Raw genomic sequence first — 23177 nt, forward strand, 5'->3', positions numbered from 1 at the left:
AACTGGAGGCACGTGCATGAGTGCCTCACACTGTTGGGTTGTTTTATCAGTAGTGGATGAGAAACAGTCACACACTGTCAAGAGCTTCTTCAACACTGAGACACAGAAGAATTTTTGTTTTACGGGTAACGCTGGGAGGGATCAAGGTAAGGATGACTTAACAAGGCCTGCCAACTAAAATTAGGAATTGGGGGTTTATTTAAACTAATTGCTCAAGGGAAAATAGTAAATAATTGTAGCTGCAGAAAGAAGAGAGAGTAGGGAAACCAGCTATTCCATATTGTTTTCAGAAGAAAACTCATAAAGATACCATTGCATGTACAAATAACAACTTAGGAAAAATTACATAATCACTGACTTTAGGCTTACAGATCACCGGAAATTTTTTTGAATATAAAGACAGATGAGCTGAAATACTGAAAATTGAAAATAAATTAGCAACTGCTTGCCATGTCTGAAAATTACTGCTTGAAAAAAAGCAAGAAGAACTAATATTTCCTGGCTATAAAATACATATTGAAGTAGATTGGGATTTATATTGAGCTTTCATAGCCATATTTTCCTAGATTAATGAACGGAATTGCACTGGAGACGACAGTAAGACAGGATTTGTGTATAAAAATTTGTTATATGGGAATAGGATAATTAACATGGCTGCTTGGTGCTAGGATAGTCCAGACAACTTAAGTTACTAAGCAGCTTCCCAGGTGTATGTCAATTAGGAAGCAAGTGCTGAAGCAGTTTCAGTCAGTAGGTTTGCTCATTCTGCAGTTTTGACAGATGCCACTAACTGAAACAGCTTGGTTTTGAAGCAAATGTCTTTTTGCCAAGAAATCATACTGAAGATACAATAATGCACTACAAGTCTAAGAGAACTACAGTAGTGTACAGGGTCAGGCAAAAGGCCTGTCTGGCCCAATGACCTCCAGCTAATAGCGCCGATAAAGTCTATTTACAAAAAGTGGGCAGGAAGAAAAGAAATAGTGAGCCTTTTCTTGACATTCCTTCTAGGAGTCATTACCTACAGCGACCCAGGGGCTTGTTGAACCAGAGATTATTTATAAAAAATTATACTGAAGAGCCACATTTTTCACTGTAAATCTACCTTTTTATGTTTCTGCCCTTCATTACACTTCTTGACTATAAATTTAACAGCTCACTTAATGTGCAGTACGGAAAAATACTTCCTTCTTTTTGTTCCAAACCTACTATTTGGTCATTTCAGTAGAAGGAGAAGGTAGGTCATGCTGACTTAATGGATGGTAGTCCAGAAGTTTACATTTAAAGTAAAGACACAACATTGACCGCTCAAACATTTTTACCACTTAAAGTAAGTAACCTTTTCTATTTCAGAATGAATCAGATCAGTTAAGAAACTTGGTAATTTAGGAAATCTGTAACAGCATATGAAAGCTGTTATCTTTATTTTCAGTATCATCTTCAGACATTGTTTTTAGCTCTTAACCTACAAGAAATTCTTAATAATTACTGTCTAACATCTCTACAGTGAAAAGAAATGGAAATGCCAATCAATTCACAGTAGAAAGGTATCCATACTGCAAAGACAATTATTCAGTTCATATCAATTATTCCACCTGCTGGTAATCCCTACAGAGAATCTGAATGTCAGAGAGGCTGTGGAAAATGAACTTCTCATTGTCCAGCCTTTTGTAGAGCATTTCTTCTTGCCCATTGTTGACACATTTATGAAAAAGCAAGAGTCACGTTCTATCCTTGCCCTTGTGATAATTAGCATCTACTAGACAAATGAATTCTGTTTTGTAGGCATTGTCAACTGACATATTATGTGAGAAAGCAAATTCTGCATACTACATTTTCTAAGAAAAAAAAAAAAAAGAAAGAACGAAGCATTAAGCTGAGCACTGGAGTTTTCGTTCAAAAAGAAATAAAGGTAACTGTTACCTGTATTCTTAAATATATGTATTGTTATTTAAGTTAAATATCCTGGAAAAAATTATCAGAAAGTCAAAGCCAGAGAAACAATCTTCATTTCTCTCCTCTTTTTTCAGTTATTTATACAGGACAGTATTACTCATCGATTCAATTTGCATTCCAGGGAACAAATATATGGGTTACAGTATTATGTATAAAACTTACTCCTGCTGTAGCGAACCGTGAAATTGCAGTTAATTTTGCTGAAATGGACCATTATATTTTTAAGTAGAAGTGAAAGAAAATGAGAAAGAGGAGACAAACTGTTGAGAACCGAACTTCAAATACAAGATTAAATTATTAGTAGGATCGTAGCACTGCTGGGAACAGCATGAGCTGTTAGATGAAGTCGCTGACTTGTTGGCTTTCAGACACAACCGTGTATCCACCTTGCCATAGTAAATTAGATGAATTATTGGTAGTGATGGGCCTGTCACATTGCGCATTCATGTCCCCAAGTGATGTATGTGAAAGTGAATTCCAGCTGATACAAGCTGCATGCAGCTCCTCCTGGCTCTGAGATGCCAACAGCATGCATCTGTTCTGTGCAACAAAATAATTGCATTGTGAAACTGCTGTCGTACAGCTGTGCATAATGATTTTGCTTGATTTTATATTGGTAGATGAGATAAATTCAAGACTGTTTATTGATTGTACAATAATCTGGAGGCTATGAGATTAGACTATGTAAAACTGGAACTGTACCATGAGAATTTGCATTTCAATGCCCTTTTTTCCTGTCTCGGCAAATGATGGCATATGCTTCCACCATCTCACTGCTGAATTTCAAAGGCATGTGTGGCTTAATGCTGGGTTCAGTACAAGCCAGGAAAAGCAAGACTTGGTCACTCATTTCTAAGAGATGTGTCACCATCTTAATTAGCTATTGCCTTTCTCCCAAGTTTTGAAAACAGACATTATGCACAGTCTTACTCCATCCCATTTGTGAAGTAAAATGTCTTAACCTAAAAAGCCCTCGGAAGAGCAGTTTGACAGCCCTGTACTCCTCCATAACCAAAAGCAACCACTTAAACTATGAGCTGCCAATAATTTGTCCATCAGGTCAGTCTGCACAGGGCATCCCAGTCCAACATTCTTCAGTGTGATATTACAAAGAGACTAAAGGCATTATCACATTCAGTGCTTGAAAAATTATCGACAACAGAAAGAAGGGAAGAAAGAGGAAAGGTAATGTACTATACAGTACTGAATTTTCAGGTTTATAATTCTAAATGGGGTGGAAGCCAGAGGTCTTTCATTGCCTGCGACTTGTCTCCTGAGGCATTATGTAACATATGTTAAACACTCTGTTCAGCATGCCCAAACCAGCAAAAATCTGCCTTATTTTCCCTTTCTTGTGGCTCCTGACAGCATCAAAATTTATATAGGAAACAGGCAGCAAGGTAGCTAAAACAAAGCTAGATGTACCTCTCATGCTGTGCTGTCCCCAAGAGGGCTACTATCAAAGGCTGTTCACCAGCATCATATCCCCTTCAACCTCATCAGAATTCTCTGGTTCAAACAAACTTCAGCCTAAAAATCTCGAGTGTAAATTATAAGAATAGGTATGTCAAACCTATAAGTGAATAAAAATTTTTATATCCAATAAAAATAAAAATTAAATAAAAATGTACCATATTACTAAAGTCTATATTTCAATGATTTTAGGAAAAGAGGAAAATGGAAGCATTTAGCAGTAAATAAAGGGTCTATTATAGTACTCCCTTGTGCAGTCACAAATAGTCTCATGTTGTGGGTGTTTAAATCTGGCAGACATTCCTCTCAGTCTGTTCACTGTTTGGTACAACTTGGTTTGATCAAAAGACTTCATTCAAAACTGGAATAGCAATGTGTATTGATGGCTATTCTTAAAATAGTTTGACGAAAGTACATTGGGATCCCATAACCAGGAAAGCATGAATGGCTTTGGGTCAAGATTGAGGTGCCTGGGCAGCACTGGGAGGAAAGCATCAGCAGGAGAGTAACAAGTAATCAGCTTAATGGACTCTTGTTAGAGCTACGCAACAGCATTGGGAATGAAAAGTGCAGAGACCAATACCAGAACAGAGATGCTGCAGATGAAATGCTCCATAGAGATGGGTAGAGATCAACAGAATGGTTATAGGATCTTTGTAACTTTATGTTTCTTCTCAGCTACAGATGTCTTGCATAATTTAGAGATCAGTGGTATTCATACAAATCATGTAAGATATATAGGTAAAAGAGGAAATTAATTCCTTTTTATGTAGTGTTCAAAAATGTCCTCCAATTTCCAGGCAGATCTCTACTTTCAGAATAAACTGTCAGATGATATTCACTGTGAAATAACATGGGAATAAGATGACTGTACCCTAGTGTTAACTAAATCAGTATGGCTCTATGCCACAAAACAAAGAAAAATTGCCCACTGGAAGCATTATTTTCAGCAGTTTTTGTACAGCTTTTACATACATCAGATATCACTAAGGTCTAGAAAACATCAGGGCTATTTATTCATGAGTAAATAATTCTACATAACATTTAAACTATAAAATAAAAGGCGAGGAAACTTGTGAATAATTAATATTGCCAGGAGTTAATTTTGTTCAGATAATCTTCTAAAATGCGGTAAATTACATTTGAGCTGAAGTCACACAAGGAAGCTTAACTAAAGCAGCCGATGTTTAATATCAGAAAGAATCTACTCAGAATTTTTGGCTTGTTTTTCGAAGTCTTAAATGCCAGATATTGAATGCAAAGTTACAGAACATGACTATTCAAGTTGACGTACAGCCCAAACCAACCAAAGGCACTGTGTACAGCATTTAGTCTGTTGCTGCACCTTTCACCCTGACTTATCATTCTTAAATATTTTTTGCAGTTTAGAGGCAGCCAGTAAAACACAAAGGATGTCATATTGTTCTAGTTTCATGAAGAGAAAAACAGAACTGCTGCAATTTTTTGACAGGGTGGCAACAAATGTTGCGTGATATGACAAAGTAATTTCAAATAGATGGAAGATTACATCTGTTTTTATTGGTTGGGATGCATGGTCTGTTTGCAGCGGCTCCCACGGAGAGGTAGTATATGAAATCCTCTGCTAGGCCTTCCTCTGCAATAATAATATCTATGATTTCTACGTGTTGCAATCCAGGTGCAGGGTAGCAGCAGGCATGTTTATGGCAGCTGCAGTGTACGGTCACCAGTTGGCAGGCATGCTGTATTTAGGTGTTGTGAGGTCGTCAAACACAGCTTAATGTTTCCATACCATATGTACTGTAATATCTTATCATCATGGGACTAAAGTCTAGAGTTTCAGCTCAGTTTATCTGTTGGCTGATAACAAACCAGCTAGCACGCTGAATGCTATCCTTCCACTGTCACCTTTTTAAAAAAAAATTAACCAAGACAGAGAAAAGCACTCTATTCTGCAGGTTTTTCCCCTTTCTGCCTCCCAAGCTCGCTTTTTCCTTCTCACCAGACAGCAGCCTTAGCCTTCTTCATCTTCCAGAAAAGTTTGGATTTTTCAGGCAATTAATTTCACCTAATGAAATCTGTCAAATCTTTGGAATACTGTGTAGTTCGTAACAGAAAGAACTTCAGAGTTCTTTCAGAGTTCACTTTATAAGAGTGCTTAAATCATTCTTGATATGAAAGAAATTCCTAACAGCTTGCGTACTTTTCCCTTTGCAGTTCCCCAATTCCATAATGCAGTGCTAGCTACAAACAGGCCTGCATGTGAATCACCAGAGTCTATGAAATAATCATATTTTTTCCATGCTAAATTCTGTTTACAGTTAACCAGGGAAAAATAATAATCACATCAAAGCTAAGAAACTGAAGAATTAAGGTGCCTCCAGTGTGTGCTTTGCAAAACCTTGAAGAATATATCTCACTCACATACAGACACATAACTTCTCCTTTTCGAAGCATAACAATGCTGAAAGACACAGCTACGTAAGACCTTCACAACACAAAACGAATTAATTTTTTTCATTATGATTCCCATGACTATGTGCTATATCATATTCGAATTTCCAAAGGAATATTCAGATCCAAAGCAGTCATTTCCATAGGAAATCATCCCATTCCTTCCTCTCAGTTTTAGCTCCACCTATGTGCTTGTGCAAAAGCTGTACTCATCTCATCCTACTGGAGAACCTAAAATCTTTTTGAGAAGTGATTATTTTTTCAGTGTAGCTCTCTTAATCTCCGGTTGAAGTTCTGGGGGGAAGTGGGCAGGAGGAGAAGGGAAGGCATGAGGCTGCCCATTTAAACTACTGCCAACCATTGGATGTATTTAGCTGTATTACAAAATCACACCCTTTTACACAGCTTTGGCAGCAATGAGAAATTTGAAAGCACATGCAAATTGTGCTGCATTTGCATCCACTCAAAAAACACTTTACATTACCAGAATTATATATATAAAAAAAACTGTAGCGCAAATAAAAAGTAGATCAAATATATGCACTGCTGAATTCTGCTACCGGTATCTTCCTTTTGATCAACTATCTCTGTGGAAAATGTACTGGATAAGGCAATTTCATTCTATTTACAGAGAAGTCCTAGAAGGCAGTGGATTTCAACCTTTTTGATCAGCGGAGCCCTAAAGATTGTACAGTTAAGTTGCAGAAGACTGAACAGAAAAAGTAGGCATAATGATAGCAGTCATTTTTTTCCCGAGCTCTCAGATGACTTAAAAGCACGTCATGGAACTGGTGAATATACCTTGAGTATTTGCATGAAAGCCTGAGAACCCTTTATTACAAATAGGTTAATATAGCTAATAAAAATTGCATCAGCTTTCTTCAATGTTCTGCAGCAGTTACAATATAGATGTGCAAGCCTGAACACATACCAAAAAGCTCACTTAACCAGATTGAATGTGGTTACAAAGACATACTCACTGGCAGTAACATAAATAATGAAATATGCTTAGCTAATATTGCATGACACCTGTCCCCTTAGGAGCTATGAAAAAAAAGTGGCCAGCTCTCCCAGCAAGCCCAGTGAGTAAAAGTTTTTACAAAGATAATGATTTTAGTTATACAGTCTTAAAAACTGTATGATCAAAAGCTGAAGGAAGACACAAACTGTAAACATTCTATGTAACATGACTTTTTGCTGTTCACTCTTTTTAAATATTAGAAATTCCAATTTAAATGACCCTTGGAGCAATAAAGGAGAGATTTTTTTTTCTTTTGTATTTCAGCTATACCTGCCTTGTTATCAATTTGACATGTTGTAACCTCTTCTAACATAGGTGTTACTATCTGCACTGGCATACAAGTCTTCTTGCTTTTCATAAGAAGACTACATACAGACAAAGCTCAAAAACAGCCTCTGCTTTTTTACAGCTTAAGCAGCCTGACTCTTTTCAACCGATGTACCACCAAAGTTGCCCACCAAAGGTTACCTGAAAATACATTTCTACCTTTCAATGTGCCTTTAACCAAACATCAAGACTAAAAGGTAGGCTTTCTCCACCATGACCATAACGCTCTACAGCTGGTAGCTGGACTAGATGATCTTACTGGTCTTTTCCAACCTTAACGATTCTATGCTGTGGGGATCTCTCACCAGCATCTCTCCTGTGGCTATGTGTTGTACCAACAGCCCTGCATTGTTGCCTTCTTACCCTGACAGAAGATTGGATGGTTTTATGGCGGAGTCACTGCTCTGGATACAGGCCTACATTACTATTTCTGTCACAGATTTCCTGTGTAGTCTTGGACCAATAATCTCGTTATGCCTCTGATGGTAAAATGAGGCTAACATATCTGAAACTCACTAGGGTATTCTGAAGATCAGTTGATTAGTCTTTGTGCGATACTCTGATATTAGAGAACAGATGCTTCAAAAAAGCCAGTAAACAGACAGTGATCTTTGATTTCTGCTCTTCCACAGCTTTCTTTTTTTTTTTAAAAAAAAATGCTTTCCACTTAATAAATTGCAGCTGGATGACTGCATTTTTTTACTCAGCAGCTCTCATCTTAGTTTTCTAAGGTGGAGCCAATTTTCTTCCCTTTTTCAGAGCTCTTCACCCTTTGCTGATTTAATACACCACATCCTTTCCAAACATATTTATTTGCTGCTTTTTTATCCTCACGTTCTCAAGTGTCTTATAAATGCACATATACAAAACACTTCAAATAACAAAGAAATAAGAGAGCTGCAGGGATCCCACACAGAGAGAGATAAAAAGGCTATTAAATAGTTAGCTATATTGTCCCTTCATGATCATATTGCAACACCCGCAATGGAACTTACAGCAGAAATACCATATATTCCATAGAAACTGCAGAGAGGAGCTTTAATTGTATATAAACTATAACAATCAGGACACTAGAATTAACTTTCTAACCTTTTAAGTGTATTTGGGATAATTAACCGCTCCAACTAATGAGGACTTTGGGTTTCACATGTCATCCGTAGCTGACTGAAAAGTGAGTGTCTTTTATGGGTGCTGGCATAATACAAATTCAGAGTTGTATTCTGCAGACTAAATTGTCATGGTCCCCATTCCAACAAAGCAAGAATCCAAAATGGGTGCTCAAATAACGTCGGGTCATTTTGGGAATGCTCTGCTCTACTGTGCAGCTTTCTGGTGAACTGGACTCTGCAGTGAGGAACTCTACAAGGGCTTGCTGCCTTCTGCAAGAAAGACCTTGTGTTTTGGGACATTGATGGTGTACATGGAAAAAGAACTGCTTTCAAAGAGCACAGTTTGAAGTAGCCAACAAAAGACCACGTACTCACCAAATAACAGCAACATCTTTTCATTTTCCTCCCATTTTTTCTTTCATGTTTTTCTTAAGAATGTAAATTTCTCTCAGGAAATCACAATCTTAAAATTTTGTGATTAGTTTCTCAGCTATTCCCTACTCTCCTGCTTTGCTACCTGTTTCATGGAGCAAGTGTCAGACGTAATGTAGCAATAATGCTCCCCTTAAAATAATAAGCAGATGTGGGGGAAGGGATGCTGGTCCTGGTTTGCCGGGTGTTCACTCATCTGTATAATTTTCACATAAATGAGCAAAACAACCCAGCTTCTCATATTCACGTCTCCCCTGTTAAAAAAAAGGAAGCAAGTTTCAGGCATTGGGGATATAAACACAGAAGGCAGCAGGTAAGAACAGGAGGGCTGTGCTGAACTGTGAATCTGTCTGGCTTTGTCAATTATTGTGAAGAGTTATAAAATCTGTTAGCATTCAACTCCAGACACTGGCAGTTGGCATTGCAGTTAATGAACTGAATGATGCCTCAGAGGCATTTTCTACCCGATTAACTCCAGGAAATTTAACACCTGTATAAAAAGACACCACCCCAAATAATTAAAAAAAAATATTTCTCAGCAGAACATTTTTCCAAGGCAGCATCCATGCTACACTGAAACCCACTTTTCCCAGCAGCCAGGTGAGCAGCCTTGACTCAAGACAAGTTCTTGACAGCACTGCTATGAAATCACCAGGGGTAAATGTTATGGGTAACAGTGCTGTATTTATAAGGGAAGAGTTGATGAATATCTAACAGATTTATTTTCATCATCATTCAATTTCCCCACCTTCACAGTAACTAACAAATAGCGAGCAGCTGGTGCTAGCAGTGAAATACTCCAAATGACAATGCGCTCTCAGGGGCAGATTTTTGGGCCCAAATATCTGAAATAAACGTAGCAATTTTGTCTGCCATCTTATCCTTGTTGTTTAAGTGCTGCCGGAATTTGGACTTCAACATGACTTGCCAAATTTCTGTCATTTTTCTAAATACAAGGGACCATGGGAGCTTATTCTGGATGACATCTCTGAACAACTGTAAGAAAAGAAGGTTATCAGGAGTAGTCAACATGGATTCACCAAGGGGAAATCATGCTTAACCAGTCTGATAGTTTTCTATGTCATGACTGGTTGGCTAGATGAGAGGACAGCAGTAGATGTTGCATACCCTGACTTCAGCAAAGCTTTTGGTACTGCCTCCCATAACATTGTCGTGCATAAGCATTGGAGGTGTGGGCCAGTTGAGCGGACAGTGAGGTGGACTGAGAACTGGCTGACTGGCACAGCTCAGAGGGTTGTGATCAGTGGCACAGAGTCCAGTTGGAGGCCTGTAGCTAGTGTGTTCCCCAGCGGTCACAGCTGGGTCTGATCTTGTTCAATATCTTCATCAGTGACCTGGATGAAGGCATAGAATACACCCTCAGCAAGTTTGCTGATGATACAAAGCTGGGAGGAGTGGCTGACACACCCAAAGTCTGTGCTGCCATTCAGTGAGATCTGGACAGGGTGCAGAGTTAAGCAGAGAGGAATCTGATGAGGCTTAACAAGGGCAAGTGTAGGGCCCTGCATCTGAAGAGTAACCGCTTGTAAATATCTAATGAGAGAGAGTCAAATGGATCGAGCCAGGCTCTTTTCAGTGGCAGTGATAGAACAAGGGGCAATGGGCATAAACTGGAACATATGAAGTGCCATAGGGCCATGAGGAAGAAATTGTTCACTTTGAGGGCTACGGAGCACTGGAACAAGCTGTCCAGAGAGGTTGTGGAGACTCCTTTGGAGATACTGCAAACCTGCCTGGAAGTTTTCCTATGTAATTTACTGCAGGGAACCTGCTTTAGCAGGAGGTTGGAGTAGATGACCTCCAGTAGCCCCTTCCAGCCCCTAAGATTCTGTGATTCTGTTTCTTGCCTGGCATCCATTGACAGGAATCAGAATTCTATCAAAACAAACGCACAAACTGCCATTTAAAAATTACATTAGAGATAAAACTGCACCATTTGAACATTAAAGCTTTGCCTGAGTCCTCTGCACATCACAAAGCGTGATGTGCAGCTCAGACTCCTTCAGGATAGCTCTCACTGGGACATTTTAGCACACTGAGGTGGAGCTCATTTTATCTCATGTTGTAAAACTGCACTGATCCCAGGTCCCACTGAGACACCCTTTCTGAATTGCGCCGCATACTCACATTTAATACTTTTACATTGTCAGTAATCCTGTTTAAATCAACCAGGTGTTACCTAATATGAATAAACATATCGCAATTTGACTCAGCGACATACACAGGGCATTAGGCTACCTGGCTAAATTGGTTCTAGCATCTGACTACCAGTCAGCAGAAATGAAGCCCCGAGAAAGTGTTTTGGAAGATCTTTTGTAAAATGCTGTGTCATTAGCAGAATTACTTTTATCGATAGTGAATAAATGCATAAAATATCTATAAAATTGTGTGAGTATTCCCAGCAAAACTCTGTACTACCTTAAAGTTGCATTGGATGCCTGGCTCTGCACAAAAGAGACTATTTTAGAACTAGTTAATTAGTGTGTGAATCATCAGTGTTTTACATCTGTCAAGCGTATGAAATATTTCACCTAGCTAGTTAAAATGTTTAATTTGGAAACTGATTTATACATAAATATAATACCATGCATATTTCTCAAGATATGTTCATAATTACTATGTGCTGAAAGATTGCAGAATGTTATGGAACCAACAGTTTTTAAGGTAAGGTGACTATACCATCGCTCTTCCATTAATATTAGGACACAGGGAAGGATGCTGGTATGACCTATGCTGAAACTGGGAAGTGAGAAAATAATTTATGAAATTATCAAGCAACAACACATTCCTTAAGAGTTTACAGTAGAGAAGACAGATCATGACTGGATCTACATTCAGCTGTTGCGTAAATGAGATCTCCAGCAACTGAATTGCAGAGCAGCAGGAGAAGAGAGAAATAAAAACAAAAAACAAAAAAAACCCAAAGAAAAACAAAAAGAAGGAAAAAATCTGCATCTGTCCTCAGAGGAGCAATTTTTAAACAAATTGTAACCAGTTATAACTCCACACTGTGCAATTCCGAGGATGTATTTTTCAGTCAAGGCAACTAATTCTTTGTGCACCCACGAGGGGAGCAGTATGCCCCCAGATATTTTATGATATATTGGGGGGAAATGGAGTGCAGCTTCATCTCTTATTCCTACCTGCCTGGGATGATTATTTCAGTGGGCTCTGCGAAAACCTGCTGTAACTGGTTTGCCTCCTTGAATCCAAATCATCTCCTATAAATTGTGCCCCTGCTTTTCAAAGAAGTTTGGAAATTGTACACATCTATATATTGTTTTAAAAACATTTTTATATTATGGCAATATTCTGCCATATTCTTGCCAAATTTCTTCTCTTATTAGTACCAGCAGCATCCACAACAACCCAACTCTTCCCTCTGCTCAGCAAGCTGCATTCTCAGTGGTTGATGAAACCTGGCATGGATAAACAGTAAATCTTATTAGCGATGCCCACATGTGCTGTGCCAGGGCTTGTACGTGATCTATAGCACTGAAGGAAGACATGCAATCTGATTACAAAAGAGGATTTTGAAAAAGGTTCATCTCTATGGTTGCTAAGTCAGCATAAGCTTGTACATCTTTTTTTTTTTAAAATGGTTTGAGATAAAACCTGCTTTCGTCCATTCTGATTTCCATGCATAGTCTACAGGAATTTAGGAAAGCAGAGCTTTCTAACTCATTGCAGTGCTCTCCTTTACCTACTTTTTCATGCTTTGTAATACTAATAGTTAGCATTTAGAAGGCACTTTACTGTTTCAACTCACTGTCTAATTAAATATCACTGCAAGATACTAACTCCTCTAAAACTGCAGTAGTTACTCAGGCACAATTACTGCACAATGTTATGATATTTTGCGCTGTTCTAAAAATAGGGAACTGCAGTACTTTCTCATACTATGATGGCAGCAGGAGAACAGCTGACTTTCTAGTTGTAAGAGCATTAGGCTGTACTCTGTTGGAAGTTAGGGGCCTGAATCTTATTGATGGTAGCATTACTTTAAGGCAACATAAGGAGGTTTTTAAGTGTTTGGACAACATCGCGTTGTTTAATTCCAAGTTTTGCTTCCTGTTTTGTGTTCCCCAGTTGTCCAACCTGGGCTCCAGCTGGAGTCAAAACCACAAGTTCCTCTTGTAAGGAAGTCTGAGCACACTTCAGATGTGGTTGTGGACCATGTTTAGAGCAGCCCATTCTAACACATCATAGAATCATCACAGAATGGTTTGGATTGGAAAGGACCTCAAAGATCACCCAGTTCTAACCCCCTGCCATGGCAGGGTTGCCAACTACTAAAACAGGCACTAGATCAGGTCGCCCAGGGCTCCATTCAACTCGGCCTTGAATACCTCCAGAGATGAGGCAATCCTGATGGTCCTTCATGGTATGGCCTAGAGTACATATGAAGTACTTTCAACAACAAACTACAAAACCACAATTCTGGCAAACTGAGTACTGGCCTTGATATTATATGATCATCTACCTTTATTAAAAAATTGTAAGTGCCGCCTAATATCCAAGTGCTTTGTAGCTTGGTTCATAGGCAAATGCCAATATATGAGCACCTTCTCACAAAGCTGAATCTGATAGGCACTGGGATGCCAACGTGATATGCAGACATCTCCTTCCCCATCACAGAAGAGATTACCTGACCTTCCTTTAAAATGGTGCCAATTATTTTAGAGAACAAGCTTGTTCCCAACTGCATTTTTAACGAAAGCAACTATAGATGAAATGACATCAGACGTTTGCACTTCTGTAACACTCTGTGATAAAGCAGTGGCCTTCATACCTCTCCACTCACTTATTCTTCTTTGCACTTTGTCCTGTTCAAGCCACACTTTGGCTAATTCATGTCTTCCCTGTTGCCTTGTTCTAGAAATATCTCCCCCATAGCCTGGCCACATTCTGAAGCTCCCTAGACCATGGAGGTTTGGACCATGGCAGGCTCATTGTGTAACTGTGCTACAGGAAGAGAAAGATGTCCAGCTATCCTTCATGTCATCAGAATGAGAATGCATGCTGTCTGCTCCCACATGCTTGGCAAACTGCAGATAGCAAGGCAAAAGCTGAGCAATTCAGCTTTGACACAGAGGTGTGAGCCTCTTCTAGAATGGGACCTCAGGCTTGTTTGTAATACCTACTCCAACATTTTCCACGAGGGACTTGTGGAGAGGCACAGATCACAAGGAGAGGCACAGATTGCAACGCCAGTACCCAGTTCTTTCATAGTCTTAGGTTTACCACATAGCATGTGGGCCATCCCTGGCCTCTACAACTTGTCTCCAGTCACATCTGCAGTTATTGCCTGCTGAAGTATAATGTCAGCTGAGATTATTGGAGATGGCCCAGGAAGAAGTCCAGGAGGTGGAGGTATGGAAGCTCTTTGGGCACCTTTCTTCATTTCAGCCTGCTTCCACAGAAGCATCTTTTTACTAGGAGGAGCCAGTGTAATCTCTGGCAGTAGCTTTCCAGCCCCAGATCAGTCAGAACAACTGAGACCTAATCCTGCTGCCTCACCACTTGTATCACAGCAGATAAGTACTCTGAAGTCTTCCCAAGTGTGTGGCCAAAGTGGCTTTATTGTGATTTTAAGTGGCATGCGATTTCTTTCTCGCCTACAGGTGCCTGTGTCTAACCAACGCTTATAGTTATGGTCGTGGAGGCAAAAAAGTCCCAGACATCAAACCTTGGTAAAGTCTGAAATGCTTCTCAAAACTGCAGAAACAAATAGCACAAAGCCCAGAAGCTCATGGTGATTCTCACAGTACTGAGGATTTTTATATCCAGTTTTTGCTAGTAAGCTCCCTTAGCAATCAGCAATACAGGAAGCAAGGTGCTAACCATGGGGTTAATTGAACATTATCTTCTAACATCTTCCACATTTTCATTCTGATTCTGTCTCTGATATATCAAATAATGTCACCGTAAGAACATACTCCTACCTTGCTCAAGACCAACGTGTATGGTCTGGTGTGTCAAGGGAGAAGAAATCCAAGTCTACATGACATAAATCATTCACTACAATTCAATACAGGAACAGGTGTCTGAGGTTACTGTCAGAATTCCATCATTCAGAGAACATAAGAATAATTGTACAAAATTAGATGAAAGGTTCCACTAGTTCAGTATCCTCTGTTCAGTAATAGAAGAACTGAAGTACCACTTTACGAATGGCTACAAGAAGTGAAATAAGTTATGGGTGATCTTTTGATACAAACTTCTAGATTCATGACATGTAATGCTTTCAAGAACCTGACATAAAGGGTGTGCGTCGGCTACGTTCAGCAGCCACACGTATTTATCCTATGAAATCTTTGTCTGCTTTTGAATCCCTTTCTGTTCTTGGTCTCATCAAAATGCTGTGGCACTAAGTTTCATGATTACATGTTGTGGAGAAAAGCATTGCTTTCAGTTTGCATTAAAACTAATTTATCACAGCTTATAAATTCACTGGGTGCCCTTTAGCTCCTGTGCTGTGAGAAATAACAAGTAGTCATTTCCTATTCACTTTCTCTGCACCACACATCTTTTATAGATCTGCATAATAGCTCCTGCTTTTTTTCCAAGCCAAAGAAACCATTTTGTAATTCCTCCTGTATGAGTGACTCCATACCTTAAACCACACTTGCTGTCCTTCTCCGTAATCTTTCTAGTTCTTTGCAATAGTCAAGGTGAAAATGCACCAGGAATTTATATAGTAGTACAATAGTGTTTTCTGACTTGTATGACTCTTAGCATTCCCTTTGCCTTTTTCACCTCTGTGCAACAATGAGCTGATGTTTTCATTTACCTGAGACAATCATAAGAAGTCTTTTGCAATGCGCACTAATGACTAACTTAAAATCCATCATGGAATGCCAGAGAACACAGGAAAGATGAAGTTACTTAAGGTCTGAAAGAAGGAGGACTGTGAGAATTCTAGCAGGTTAATTCACGATGGCAATGCATCACTTTTCCAGTAAAAGGAATTGATTTCCTTAAGTCATCCTCCTACTTAGCCTTTGTTGCTACATGTAACATTGAAATTTCTTGTATTGTGATATAGTGGTAACGGGGTAGGTGAGCACTGGGTCAGAATCAGATGGATCAAACACACACGTATTCAGCTAAGTCATTTTGGATCTGTCTCAATGAGTTCAGGATCTAAAGACAGAGAGGGAAATCATATCCTCATCAGTTTTAAAGGTAGGGACTTGCAAACCTGGTTGTAAACAACTCTTTTTTACTGGTGGTCACACAGTTTTGTATTGTAACATGGTTCATCAGAAACTGATGTTCCTTTATGACAAGATTGGAAATGATGAACAAGGGCAGAGGCGGAAGATTAGAGAAGAAAAAGAAATCATGGTGGAAAAGATTTCAGGAAAAGAAGAGACTGTTACAGCAGCACATGATGATGAGGACCTTTTAGACAAATTGTTAATATGATACTGTATATATGTATTACTACATTAAATATATGCACCAGGTAGGGTGCCTAATTAGCTGTTCTGTAACAAGATTTAAATGTTTCTTGATGCTTACTGCACAAACAGAAGTCGAAAGTGTATTTTATTGGAAAAGTAATGTACAAACAATGCAGAGCATGAGTGAACAAAATCATAACGCTGCCTAAACTGCCAACGGCAAGCCATGAAACACATATTTTTAAGTATGTTGGAGATGCTCATTGATTTAGCATATAATCTCCCATTTCACCCCACAAAGCAGGTCTCAGAAGACAAGTTACATCCACTGTAATTAATACTTCATTTTACATAGTAATAGTAGGGTTGGTTTTTTTTTAAGTAACTGAGGACATCTCAGAACAGACGTACGTGCTGCCTAGATTTAAAATGACAGTGACGATTCACTAGCCCAAAAAAAGGAAGAAAGGTAGGGGGAACAGAGCTACGTGCAGAAACACAGGCTTAGAGTTGGTTTGTCTCCTCAAGCCTGAAGAGGATGAGATCAGCTTTAGTGGGCAAATAAGAAGGCTTCAGTAAGGAGAACAGAAATAATGCAAGGGAAGTTTTGGAACAAGACAGAAATGCAAACACTGTCCAGGTAGTTCTGAAAAGAGACTTTCAGCAGACACATACAAGTTTAAGCAGAACAAACTACAGCATTAACTTCTAACAGTTCAACTGCTGCCAAATGCATCAGTCTAAGTGAAGGCAATGCTACTTAATAGACTGCAGTGTACTTCACATCTCTTGACAACAGCTTCACTTCTTGACAAGAACTTGGAAAGAAGAACTGAAATTGCAGCAAGATGTCCTGAACAAGGGAGATAACATTGCTATTGATCTTCACTGTTTACTTTTGCACCTGGCTTTGCAGCTTTAGTTTCTGCATCATTAAAAAGCTCTGAGAATCATTTTGCTGGCCCTAAGAAATCATCACTTCAAGAGGAAGAGTCAAAAGTTTTGGATTTAAGACCTGGAGCACCAAGCAACTACCAAAATGCAGTAGAGGAAAAATGCAGACATTGGGCAAAATATAAATTAAAAATTTCTACCGTTAATATTGTTACAACATCATTTATTTTGACTGGTTATGTACAAAACCTTTACCCTAAGGCAGATCTTAAATACAATACTGTTTCAACCCTGAACACTGTTAATTTGCCTTCTTTAAGCTTTCATAAAAGCTGCAGCCTCCTTCAGCTTTTCTTCTTCCAACTAATCCTGATACGATCACCAGGCATGGCTATTAGAATGACACATATTGACTAGAGCCTGATTCTGATTTAGGAACAAAACAAAAAAGCCAGCCATTGTCTCAGTTTGGAGTTGAACCTAAACAAATAGTTCTAGAAACCCAGGAATTGTCTGTCAGTTTTTTTCCAGTCATTTTTCATTTCAAAGTTCTGTATTTTCTTTTCAGTGTGAAACAAAACAGAGAAATGCTGAAAGGATCTCCTCTCCAAGTAGTTCTGGCCTATTTTTTGAAATCTGAGAGGAAGGGGGTAAACAAACATCAAGCAAACTCTTGGATGCTTATGTGAATTTAACAACCAAGACTTTAAAGTTGGGCCAGCTCTGAGCAGCCCAAGAGGAACTGGACTTCTGTAATATGCTCTTTGTTGGGAGAAAAAAGGAACAGACATAGATATGAGTTATTCTTCTTTGTGTGTCTAGCTTTCTTATTGTTGTCATAATTATCCTGAAGAAAGATAAACAAAGAAGAGAGAAGCATGAATTTTGTGGCATTTCCTGAAGATCTGTATTTAAACTTTCATCCTGTGCTTCATCAAGCAACTGCTTCCAACTTCTACATGTCTGTTTCTGTTAACCCACCCACATAGCAATCCTATAAGATCATACACATTTATGTCACTCACAGTTACTGCTACCAGTCATATGTCAATCACAGTTCCTCCCCATCTACCCTGGGTGGCTGTCAATCTGTTATCAGGGCAGAATCTCTTTAACCAGTTCTGAGAATTTCTGTCTTTCATCATGACTGCAGTACAGAAATATCCTTTGCTAATAACAGGTGTTAGCAGTTGATGCAATTAAACTTGTCCTGACATGCTTGGATGTTATTCAGCATTGTATTTCAACTGTATTTCTTTCTATCATCCTCGTCTAAGAAAGTTACTTTTATTCTGGTGTAGCAAAAAGCGTTAGTTCTCTGTTCAACTGCTTTTCACAGTGCACTGATAAACATAAACTATTTGAACAACTAGCATCCTGCTGTAATTTTTAAGGTTTTCTGCAAAAGAGAGATAAGCATCTCAAATATTACATGCTTGGATAGCAGCTTTGCGTGCTATCAGCAGTATGCAAGCAGAGAAGCCATTTATCAGTTTCTGGTTTCCCTCTCAGTATCTAACTTGAAGGGGAAGTTGGCTAAAATTTCACCTTACAAAAGTCAGTATAGTGGGACGGATGTCACTGGGGCAATACCAACTCATTTCATGCAAAGAACTGGCTACATTTGGACAGAATCAAGAGATACAAGACCTCTCCCATGCGTCCCCAGGTGTGTATCATAGATCTGTGCCATAGTTTCCAGCCCTGGAAAAGCACATAAGTTATGAATTTCCTAGTAAAGGTTGTGTCAAAGTGTCTGTATTCCTCTCCTTAGGATGTTCTGTTTGTGGTTGCATACCGCTTCCTCTCTGGTCAAGATGCATTCAGCCCTTTTGTAGCCTATTACACAATAGTGCCATGTAGCTCATTTGATTTAATTCTTAAGTATCTTAACGCGAAAGATATGATAAAATACAAAACGTTAGAAGCACAGTGAGGAGAAGTAAAAGTGATAACTGGATAAAAGATATCCCTTCTTAGAATACGTTTGCAATAACAGCAATGGAAATGCAGTGCAAGTATTATTTTTTTTTGTTCTGTTTTACAAGCAAAGTTTGGTCTAAGAGTGACAGTTGCCCTTTAGTAGACTAGTTCCACTAAAGAGGTCCATTATGTAGTTTCAGTAATGATCAAAGAATTATGCAAGAGCTCCTTACAGGGTTCTGTTCTCTTGCAGGAAAAGCACAGAGCAGCAGCTGCAGTAGTTGCAGTAGAAGCCCTAGTGATATTACAGCCTGCTGTGGGGGAAATATTCTAGTCTTCCCTACATCCTGTTGCAAAGGAGAGAAACAAACATTCATTTGTGCTTGTTGTTAAATATCTGCTTCTGATCACCTCAATTTCTCATGGTTACACACCCAGTTACCTGCAATATTAAGCATTTTAAAAAAATGCTGGTGCTTGGGCCAACAGATCCATTATACACCACTACCAAACAGGTTGCAATTTGTAACCACCTGGCCCTTCTTCCTCCAACTTAAATCAAATGGGAAAAAAAAAATCATCTTAATGATCAGAGTGGCTCATAAATGAATATTCAGTCCTCCATTTATCATTTCTATATTTCTTTTTCATCAGGACCTGAAGTGAAGATGAGCTGATCCCCTCCATAACCACTTCACCGTCGCCCTGTTTTGCCAGAAGGTCTGCAGATGAATGGCCACTGGCGGATAAGAATGCTGTCAGCCGCATCTGGAGCTGAAGTATGATGTTTAAAATGTGCACAGTTTGAACAGAGCATACATCCTAGTTAAAACAGGACCTTCAGCTTCCTGAAGTTTATCAAAATAAATCTGATTTGAAAGTTATTGCACAATAAATACTAGTACAGAAAGCAAAACAGGCCCTACTCCATATATTATGACACGCATTTAAAAGTGAAGTCCAGACCAGGAAGAAATAGTGTAAGCAGGGATTTTACAAGAGGTTTGGTTTGATTCAGGCAATGATTCACAAGTACAGGTACGCTATGCATCTGTAGATGTTAAATCCTTCTTATTGAACCCCCTTTCTTTTCTAACTCATAGTGCTTAAGTCCCACAACAGCTCTGTTGCGTACAGATTATTATTCCCTTAGGTTGTTCATAGGCATCCTTTATCTTACCATCTAATTACTAACAAAAATAGAGAAAATACAGTGGATTACCGAATTCAGCCTCTAGAGACAGTCAGTACTACAAGGGGGGGAGGCACAATTTCATTAGATACTGAGAGCGGATTGGGAAGGGTACGTAGCAGGGGAACATTTTAGGAAGCAGACGGGAGTAGGAAGAGAGGAAGACAGGGTGGAAAAATAGAAATGAGGACCAGATCTAAGCAACACCAGAGGGGAATTCAGGCCAGGAAACCTGAAAACAAAACTCATGCTAGTATTTTTCAGATACATTTTGTATAATTCTAGTATAATGAAGGCAATCTTTGAAACTGAGTTTTCTGTATATTGATTTCTAACAGCTGACATGAGCTTAAAATATCTTTTTATGTAGGAGCAGTTCAACTTCCCCCCAATATGTTCTGTGCTTTCCTTCCTTCTATCTCCCTGGGACTAAAATCAGCTTCTTGAGGACAGTCCACCTCTTCCTCCTGCTGCCTTGTCTCCCACGCCCCCAGAGAGAGCCCTCTCTAACGTCACCTCTGATGTCACTAGCAGAGGGCTAAGGCTGTAAATAAAAGGCACGAGGTAACAGAATTAGAATGGGAACAAGTGAACTACCAAGAAACCAGGAGACTATTTTCAAGGCAATGCTTGTCTCCTTAGAGATGAAAAATGAGGAGGAGTCAGATGAAGGAAATCTGAGTGATTAAAAAGTGAATTGGTTTTCTAATTTTTTTAAAAGGTTTTCAGGGAGATTTCAGCAACTCTTTACATTCTTAATGAAGACACGGAATTGAAGACGTGAAATTGAAGATTTAGTCTGGCTGTAAAATTGTATTTAGGTATGCATATAAGAAATGCATACAGAAGAATATTCCTGTGGAATTTTATTCCTTGCATTTGATTACAAAAACATTGGGGAATGTGTTACTATTAATTGTGCATATAAAACAGGCCATAAATTTCCTTCTAAAAGCCTCTAAAAAACCCTAGGCGTGGCAGCAATACTGCAACGGTGAGAAGGTTCATTTTTACTCCTGTTAATGCAATAGGCCTCCACAGAGTCTGCTGCAGTAAAAGTCAATTGAAAAGCCAAAAGAATGGAACGGCTTAACTATATATATAAGACTGCAGTCACTTTGCATTTTTCCTGATGACAGAAATAATTATATCATTTTCAAAAGCCTCAAATAAGTTTGAGACTGGAACACCTACAAATACAGGGTCTGTCCCATGACCCCCGGTGTGATGACACAAACCTTCTAACGTGGCCTTAGCAAACAACTATCTTAAAATGCAGTCAATTTAATGCGGTAAATTGTCCATCTGTTTTCTAGATTGTTACCTGTCTCAGTTACTGTTAATTTGGCTGTATCACATGTGTGTTCTCACTCTCAAAACACGTAGGAAAATTATAGAATAGAATCTAGTCAGAAGAAGGAACTGAACATCAACAATCTATGAAATATGTATATATTATATGTATATTTAATAAGAAATTTTAGAGGATCTGCATTAATTATACCTCCATATGTTGGTATCTTTGTATCAGCTGAACAGCATATTATCAGTCATACATTACTAGTTATGTAATCAGCATCTGGAGAGCAAACAACTCCGCATCTAACTGCTAGGTAACATTTACTTGGCAATAATCTGGAATCACTCAAGACATTATATTCTCTCACATGCCTGTTACTGCCTTTTAGGTGAAGAATAGTGCCTGTACATTTGAACCTTGTAAGGTAAAACATATGAATGCTCTTCACATTCTTCAGTGTGAAGCCAGCTTGTTCATTTAAGCACATGATGAAGGTGTTTTGAAGCAACTTAGCTGATACATAATTGTCCGTACTTGGAATGTAAAGTGGTATTTTTGAGTTTCTGGCAAGAGGGAGATTACTTAATGTAAAAACTTGCATTTTAAAATGCTGTTATAAACTAGGTTATCATTCTTGATTTTATATCCCAAACTTTAGAACAGACCATATGGAAGAAAGATTTACATTTTTAACATCACATTAGTAGAGCAAGAGCTGTAGGAAAAGGGCCAGTGACAGGGAAACACATCTTTAAAAATAATTACTTGTAGTAGCACTTAGAGCCTCCTATGAGGTCTTCATTTTGCTACAAGCTGTGACTTAAAAGCAGTTCTTTGAAGAGCATAATTTTGTTTTGTGAGAAGACAACAGGTAAATCAGACATGGTGGAAGGGAGCAAGTGATACAGCCCCGATTAGCTTAATAAGCAGCAGAATTGCCTGCAGCTGCTTCGCTGCACTTGCCTGAATTGCAGCTTAGCAGCAAGTACTTCAGTTTTAGAAGGAAGAACACTACAAACAAGACTACTTTTTCAGCCAGACTTTTCCTGCTGACAAAATGGTGGAACACAAGTAGTGCTCTCGGTTAAGGCCATCTCAGCTTTGTAGAAGCAGCGCTCCCCACCCCAGCCTTATTTATGCAGTCTAGCCAACGCCATGTGTTTTCTACTTGCAAACCCAATTTCAGTGCTTCTCAGCACCTCACCTATATCCCCTAACAACAGAGGAAAGGTATACTTCAATTTTTAATAAGCAGCAGCAACCTGAAATTGGTGCAAGCTGCTTAGCTCTAGATAAAGCAACAGCAGTTAAACCACAGTTAAACCCCTAAAGAGAGAATGACTGAGAATTGGGAGTGCATCCAAAAACCTGCAGCATTTAATTGTCTCTCGTGATATATACTGTAAGCAAGGTATGACTACAGTCACACGCAACCTAAGAAATGTTCATCTCGATTCCTCACTCTCTTTTTTCTTTGAAAACAAAGACAATCCTGCTGTTCAATTCCCCATGCTGGAGACTTGGCTGCCTGCAGTGCCTTGCAGTAAAATTGGAGGAGAGCTGAAGATGGCTTTTGACTGAAGTCATCATATTTCCACATGGTAACTTTAGAAACAGGTGAAGAAACTTCATAGAATTGTTTGAGTTGGAAGGGACCCTTAAAGGCTGTTTGGTCCAACTCCCCTGC

General features: G+C 38.9%; 1 long non-coding RNA gene across 2 annotated transcripts; it reads left to right on the forward strand.

Annotated features, from left to right (window-relative positions):
* On the forward strand, positions 1-23177 carry LOC110392491. Of its 2 annotated transcripts, XR_002434426.1 has the most exons (4): positions 1-146; positions 1786-1912; positions 7293-7407; positions 19653-23177. It is a non-coding gene; the product is annotated as an uncharacterized LOC110392491 (long non-coding RNA). The 2 variants fall into 2 exon arrangements; XR_002434424.1 differs by lacking the exon at positions 7293-7407.

The sequence above is a fragment of the Numida meleagris genome, chromosome 1 (genome assembly GCF_002078875.1).
Source record: "Numida meleagris isolate 19003 breed g44 Domestic line chromosome 1, NumMel1.0, whole genome shotgun sequence".
NCBI classification, from domain to species: Eukaryota; Metazoa; Chordata; class Aves; order Galliformes; family Numididae; genus Numida; species Numida meleagris.